Below are 7,520 nucleotides of genomic sequence, written 5' to 3' on the forward strand. Positions count from 1 at the left end.
CATATGTGTTAATTTGACTCTCCTTGTATTACTAAATAACAATATCATTCCTTAGGGTGACCAACGCAGAATCTGGATGCCATCTTCAAAGTGATTTTTCTACCTGACAACCACTAAAGATCATCAATTGTATTCCTTTTTACTTCTTTTACATCTAATGTATATTTGTTCTTTTCTTTCCCATGGCCACCATCATCTGTCTCTTGTGCTTATCATGGCAAACTCATCTGTGTGTCTGCATTCATTTTGATTCTTGTAATTTGATTTCTGTATAACTACATGAATATCTTTCTACCCCACTGGTGATAACTAAATTCCTTAACTTGCTTTATAGATCCCCCAAAACCACTTCCTTTTGGTCATTCTTCCCACTGCATTGTATATGAGCTTCAACTTTGAACTTCAGTAATGCCAGTGTTCTCCTTTGCCCTCTTGCCTTGGGCCTTTATGGTCTCATCTCCTTGTCCTGAAATATGGTTTCTATCCACAATGTTTCTGATCCCACTTTTCTGAGGGAAGCTTTACTGGTTTTGCCTCACCATCTTAGTAGCATATGTATCTGGTCCCAACCATGCCATCTCCACAGGACTGCTTAAGATGGGGCCATTCCCTCCTTAGGACAGAGACTGAGACCCTCTGGAGGCACTGGGAGGGACCATAACTTGAAGGCTTTCTGGGAACAAAAACTGTATATGTGCACACAAAGCTAGAGCACTGCTATTCCCAGAACATGCCCTGACTTCATGGTGTTAATGAGGAAGGGTTCTAAGAAAGCCCTGTGGGCCCTACCTCCCTGCTTCTAAACCTATTATATCAGGAACTGCCCACATTGTAAGGGGATAAGGGAGAGCCTGCTGTTTTTTAAAAATAGAATATTTCATATATACAGTTAAGTATAGAGAATGAACACAAGCACACTAATAAACCTAGGAAATAATACAACAAATATAATTGAAGCTCTTGTGTTCTTCCCCCAAATTATGTCCCTCATCTCAACATCTTCCAAATTTAGCATTTATCAGTGCCATGAATGCCCTTGTACTTTTACTCTATTTGGTTGTATTCATATTCAGTGTGTATTACTGATTTATATATTTTGTATAAGTGGTAATTTGTATTTTTTCCTTCAGTTTTATTCAGGTATATATTTGCCCAGGTTGATTGATTTTACTTCTCTATAATATTACATTTTATGAAACAGCAGTGCTTTTGTTTGTTCTCTAGTTAATGAAGATTTAAGTATTTTTCCCCCCACTCTTTACAAATATTTCTGTGAACAAATATGAATTCTTTTGGATATGTGTAATTTTGGGATGGACTTTTTTTTAACCTCAGTTTATAGTAAGAGGTACATTTCATTTCACAAACATTAACAAAAATTTAGTGAGAACTCACAATGTGTTAGGTGCTGTTCTTAAATGCACAGATCACCTAATGGCACAAAACAAAAATTGCTGCTCTCATATATTCTAATGAGGGGTGACATAAAATTTATAACAGATTAGATGTTGATACCATAAAACATAGAAGATCGGTACTACTAGAGAGTTGTCAGGAACCATCGATTTTCATTTAAAAGGATGGGCAAGGAAGATTTTACTGAGAATGTGACATCTGAACAAGGCCCTCAAGGAGAAGGGGGAGAGGTGGATATCGAGGATACGTACTAGAAAAAAACAATATACAAATGCACTTGTATACATAACAATTGAATAAATACACATCAGATTTGAAACATGTTTCATTAGAGTATACTCTTCCTATCCATAATTAAGCATATTTTCTACTCCATTCTGTACTATAACATTCAATTTCAACTGATATAAACACTTTTATACAAATTATATGCAGATTGTGAGAATCTATATTAGTGTTTTCTCAAGTATTTTAACCTCAAATCATAATAAGAAATAGATTTAACTTCATATCCCAATATTAGACATACAGTCATTAATTCAACCGACATTTTTTTGAAGAATTGCAGTGTGCCAACAAATTCCCAGCCTTGATAGAATTTATATTCTAGAGTGGGAATATAAAACAATAAATAAAATATTTGGTATGCTAAATGATTAATTTTTTGAAGAAAAAGTAGGAAAGGGAGATAGTTACCTGAAGAATGATTGTGTTTTTAATACCTATTTAATTGACTAAAAATATTTTTCCATGAGACAAAATTCACCTCTATCTCTAATGCATTTTCATATTGTCTATTATTTCTTTTAAAATAGTAGTCCTATTTCATTGAATTGGCCTCAAAAACCCTTGATAGCCAAATATGATTACTTTTTTTTAAACTTTTTGACCAGTACTTACTTTTTTTCTTCATTTTCTTTTAAATATTACATTAAAAAAAATGAGGTCCCCCTATATTCCCCATCCCCCTCACCCCACTCCTACATCAACAACCTCTTCCGTCATCGTGGCTACACCAACTGGAAACATATAGGAAAGGGAACACTGGAAAATGTAGTTCAGCCTAGCCAAGGTGAAGATTACAAATGTAATCTTGTAGGCTGAACTACATTTTCCAGTGTCCCCTTTCCTGTATGTTTCCAGTTGGTGTAGACCATAAAAGAAATGCTTGTGTGAAATTTGGAGAGCATAAGTGATTCAGCAACCATTTTGTAGCTAGCTCACACACATTGCCACTGACCCATTGACTCACCTTATTGGCATAAAACAACACTAGGACTGTGGCCTCTTCACCTGGATGCTTCAGCTTCTCCAACTCCTCCATCAGGTGTGTGTGTTTACCTCTGTGATCAAGGGCCCTGGCTTAAGTCAATTGGTTAGGGTCTTTGGAGGCCAGGTGATCTTTTCAATGTTCACTCAGGTCTGCTTGACAGTGGGCTCAGTGTCTCCCCAAATCCCCCTGTGATTGCTCAATTCTGAAATTCATACATTGAACAGAAACATTAGAAATCAGCAGAATCCCCTAATTTGACCCCTGGAGGAACTAGAAAAAGGCCAATAAACCAATCCCAAACCAAGCAGAAGAAAATAAATATTAAGACAGAAATAAATAAAATGGAGTATAAAAAACAAGAGTATTAACAGAACAAATTTCATTCTTTGAGATCAACAAAATTGAAAAATCCTTAGTTAGCCTAACAGAAAAAAGAGGATGAACATAAATAAAATCAAAATTGAGAAGGATCACATTAACACTGATCCAGCAGGAATGAAGATATCATAAGAGGATACTGTTAACTGTATGGCAACAAACTTGACAACATTGGGAAAAGAATTAGGAGAATCCCTCTATTGGGTCCCTGACCCATCAAATGGAGGGATTTTAGGTATTAGGGCCACCATCAAGTTGTTGAAAAATATGCAGCAGTGGTCATTCCTACCATATTCCCATTCAGTTTGCCTATTTAGCCAAGTCAGTAGGCAGGTGGATTTTGCAGAATGACAATGGATTGTCATAAAATTAGGTGCTGAATCTGTTTGTAGTTTCCTTTCCAGGTGTGGGTTTTCTTGCTCTAGAAAACCAGTATTTCCTAGAGCACGTTGTGTGCAGCTATTTAATTACCAAATGTTTGTTTTAATTCTGTACTTGGGTGGCAAAACTCTCCCTGAACATTGGGTGGGAACATCCACCGTCTTCAGCTGCTGGGGCAAATTTACCACTCATGTGAGTGGGGTTCCTCTCAGCCCAAGGTGATGTCTTAATTCCAAATCTCAGCTTCCATGGTTTTCCTCTTGAAGCTATTTCCCCTTCAATCTCTCATTTCCATGTCCCTTTTAGTTCAAGATGACAGTAGTTTTGTTCATAACATTCTCACAAAAAGCTTGTTGGTTTAGCCTGCAAGAAGCAGGGGGTCCAAACCATCAAAAAGTAAGACTTTCCACAAGTCTTTCCTAGATAACTGCATCTTCAAATTCTGACTTACAAGTTCCAAGTTTAGTTAAGTCTTCAAATGGGGAACTGTCTTCTGGGAGCTTGATTTCCAGAGGCTTGGAATTTCCAGAATCAGTTTCTGTTTTCGTTGTGCCCAACAGTTCATTCCTTGGCATATTTCTCTGATCTAGCATTTTGCAATAAGCTGCGAGGAGAAGCCAAGCCACATTCTCCAAGTTTACTTTGGAAAGTTCTTCAGCTAAATGCTCAGGCTTGCCAATTTCAAATTCTGCCTTCCATAAAACATCAAGAGTTAATCTTGCTAAGTTCTCTGCAACTTTAAAACATGGATCTCCTTTCCCCTAGTTTCCAATAATAGTTTCATCATTTACTTCTAAGGCATCAAAAAAGTCTCTTTAGTGTCCATGTTCATACCAACAGTCCCTGCAAAGCAATCTCAGCTTTTCTATCAAGTGTCTCACAATTCCTCCCAAAACATACCCCTTATCCATTTACAAAGCTGTTCCAGCATTTTGGTAATTGCAAAAGCACTTCCCCACTCTGGTACCAAATTCTGTATTAGCCAAAGGGGTGCTGATGCCAAAATAACGAGAAATTGGTTGTCTTTTATAAAGAGTATTTATTTGGGGTAAAAGCTTACAGTTATACAGGGTCATAAAGCATAAGTTACTACCCTCACCAAAGTCCTTTGCCACATGTTGAAGCAAGATGGCTGCCAATGTCTGCCAGGGTTCAGGCGTCCTGGGTTCTTCTCTTCCCAGGGCTTGCTTCTCTCCAGGTTCAGTGTTCTTTTCTTCCCAGGGCTGGCTTCCCTCTGGGCTCAGGGTTCCTCTCTTCATGGGACTTGCTTCTCTTTCCTCACAAAGAAACTTTTCTGCTTACTTCCCAGGGCTCCAGCTCAAGACTCCAGCATCAAAAATTCCAACACCTAAACTCCAACTTTCCTTTGCCATATCTTTCATCTGTTGGTGGGTGGGGTTCAACACCTTATTGATGTGGCCCAATCTAAGCCCTAATCATAACTTAATCACACCCAGGTACAGACCAGTTTACAATATCCAATATCTATTTTGGGAATTCATAAACCATATCAAACTGCTACAATACCCATTACCAAAGACTATCACAACCAGTTTGTTTTAACCTGGCAAAGCCAGCAGTACATCTTCACTGTCCTACTTCAGGCATATATCAACTCTCCAACCCTATAGCATAGTCTAGTCTACAGAGATCTGGACTGCTTTTTTTTCTTCAGATGTATTGCTGTTCTGTTACACTGATAAAATTATGCTAATTTCACCTAAGCAGAGATTAAGTACTCAGGACACATTGATAAGATACGTGTGTGCCTGAGGGTGGAAAACGTTCCATCAAAATTCAGAGGTCTGCCATCTTGGTGAAATTTCTTTGGTTCCAGTTGTCTGAGCCATGTCAAGATACTCCTTCAAAGGTGAAGGATAAGTTGCTGCACCTAGTCCTGCCTGCTACTAAGATAGAGGGACAATGTCTAGTGGACCACCTTGAATTTTGGAGAAAACATATGCCTCATTTTGTCATGCTACTCTGAGACATTTACTGAGCAATGAGAAAAGTTATCAGTTGTGAGTGAGATCCAGAAAGCTCTACAACAGGTCCAGGTTACCATTAGGTAGCCTTCAGGACAATAAGACCAAGTAGATTCAATTTTGCTTGAAATGTTTGGTTACAGCACCTTTGGCAGTCCTTACAGGTGAATTACTGCATATCTTTAGGATTTTTGAGAAATTTATACTATCCTCTGTAGCCAATTATTCATTTAAAGAATCAACTTTTGCCTTTCTACTGGCCTTTGAAGAGGCTGAACACTTAAACATATGCTACAAAGTAGCAATGAGATCTTAGCTGCTCATCATGAGCTGAGTGTTGTCTGATCTATCATACTATACACTTGGGTGTTTTCAGCAACACTTCATCATTATATGGAAATAACATAAAAGATGGCTAAAATGGGTCCTGAGGTCACCAATGTGCCCATATCCCTTATTAGTGCTACATTACTTTCTCTCAACCCAGGTGTGTTCTCTATGACAAATTGACGGAAGGAAAAAGTAAAAATCTTTAAAGAAGCCAAAGGGAAAAACAACTTATAAAGAAATACAGATAGGAACTACATTAGACTTCTGGTCAGAAATCAGGCAAGAAGAGTTTGGAGTAAAATATTTAAAATGTTAAAGGGAAACAACTGCCCAATGATAATCCAGCAACATTATCCTTCAAAAGTAAAGGTGAAATAAAGACTTTCTCAGATGACCAAAACCTGAGTGCACCCATCACTGAGATGGCTGCACTGTAGAAACTGTAAAAAAAAAAGTTCTCAGGGAGAAGGAAAATGACATGTCAGAAACAATACGTCTACAAATGGAAAGAAAGAGCATTTCAGGAGGACTATATGAATATAAAATAAAATATTTTTCTTATTCTTAATTGATCTAAAAGATAACTTTCCTTTAAGGCAATAATAGCACTGTATTGAGAGATTATTTCACATGAATGACAGCAGTGTCACAAGGGACAGCAGAGAGGAATTGGGAATACTCTTAAAAGGTATCTTCTCTGTACATGAAGCAGTATAGAATTATTTAAAAGTTGATGTAGATTAGTTGTAAGTATATATTGAAAATTGTAGGGAAAGCAGTAATTTTTAAAGAAGTGTAATTGAGAAAGTGGCCTATTCAACAAATGGTGCCTGGAGAACTGGATAGCCATATGTAGAAGAATGAAAGAGGATTACCATCTCACACCTTATACAAAGATCAACTCAAGATGGATCAAAGACCTAAATGTAAGAGCCAAGACCATAAAAACCTTGGAAAGCAGTGTAGGGAAACATCTACAGGACCTTGTAATAGGAAATGGCTTCATGAATATCACACCAAAAGCACGAGCAGCAAAAGAACTAATAGATAAATGGGACTTCCTCAAAATTAAAGCCTTCTGCACATCAAAGGAGTTTGTCAAGAAAGTAAAAAGGGAGCCCACACAGTGGGAGAAAATATTTGGCAACCATATATCTGATAAGAAACTTATAACTTGCATATATAAAGAACTCCTATATCTTGAAAATAAAAAGATAACCCATTTAAAAAATGGGAAAAAGATTTAAACAGACACCTCTCCAAAGAAGAAATACAAATGGCTAAAAAAACATGAAAAAATGCTCCAAATCTCTAGCTATCAGGGAAATGCAAATCAAAACTACAATGAGATACCATCTTACTCCCATAAGATTGGCAGCTATGAAAAAAACTGAAGAATACAAATGCTGGAGAGGATGTGAAGAAAGGGGAACACTCATCCACTGCTGGTGGGAATGCAGAAGGATCCAACCATTCTGGAGGACAGTTTGGAGGTTTCTCAAAAAATTAACCATAGATTTGCCATATGACCCAGCAATACCACTGCTGGGTATATACCCATCAGAACTGAAAACAAGGACACAAACCGATATATGTACACCAATGTTCATAGCAGCATTGTTCACTATCGCCAAAAGTTGGAATCAACCCAAATGCCCATCAACAGATGAGTGGATCAATAAAATGTGGTATATACACACAATGGAATACTACTCGGCTGTAAGAACAAATACACTACAAACACACGTGATAACATG

The 7,520-nt window shown here is 37.4% G+C and overlaps 1 protein-coding gene across 1 annotated transcript in view; it reads left to right on the forward strand.

The window, feature by feature from the left end:
- Window positions 1–232, forward strand: part of LOC101412445 (zinc finger protein 33B-like) — a 50,706-nt gene extending 50,474 nt beyond the window's left edge. The window contains exon 6 of the mRNA XM_071215910.1: window positions 56–232. The gene's annotated coding sequence lies outside the window, so the exon portion shown is untranslated. The remainder of the gene's footprint in view (window positions 1–55) is intronic.
- The last annotated feature ends 7,288 nt before the right edge of the window (window positions 233–7,520 follow it).

The sequence above is a fragment of the Dasypus novemcinctus genome, chromosome 6 (genome assembly GCF_030445035.2).
Source record: "Dasypus novemcinctus isolate mDasNov1 chromosome 6, mDasNov1.1.hap2, whole genome shotgun sequence".
In the NCBI taxonomy this organism is placed as follows: Eukaryota; Metazoa; Chordata; class Mammalia; order Cingulata; family Dasypodidae; genus Dasypus; species Dasypus novemcinctus.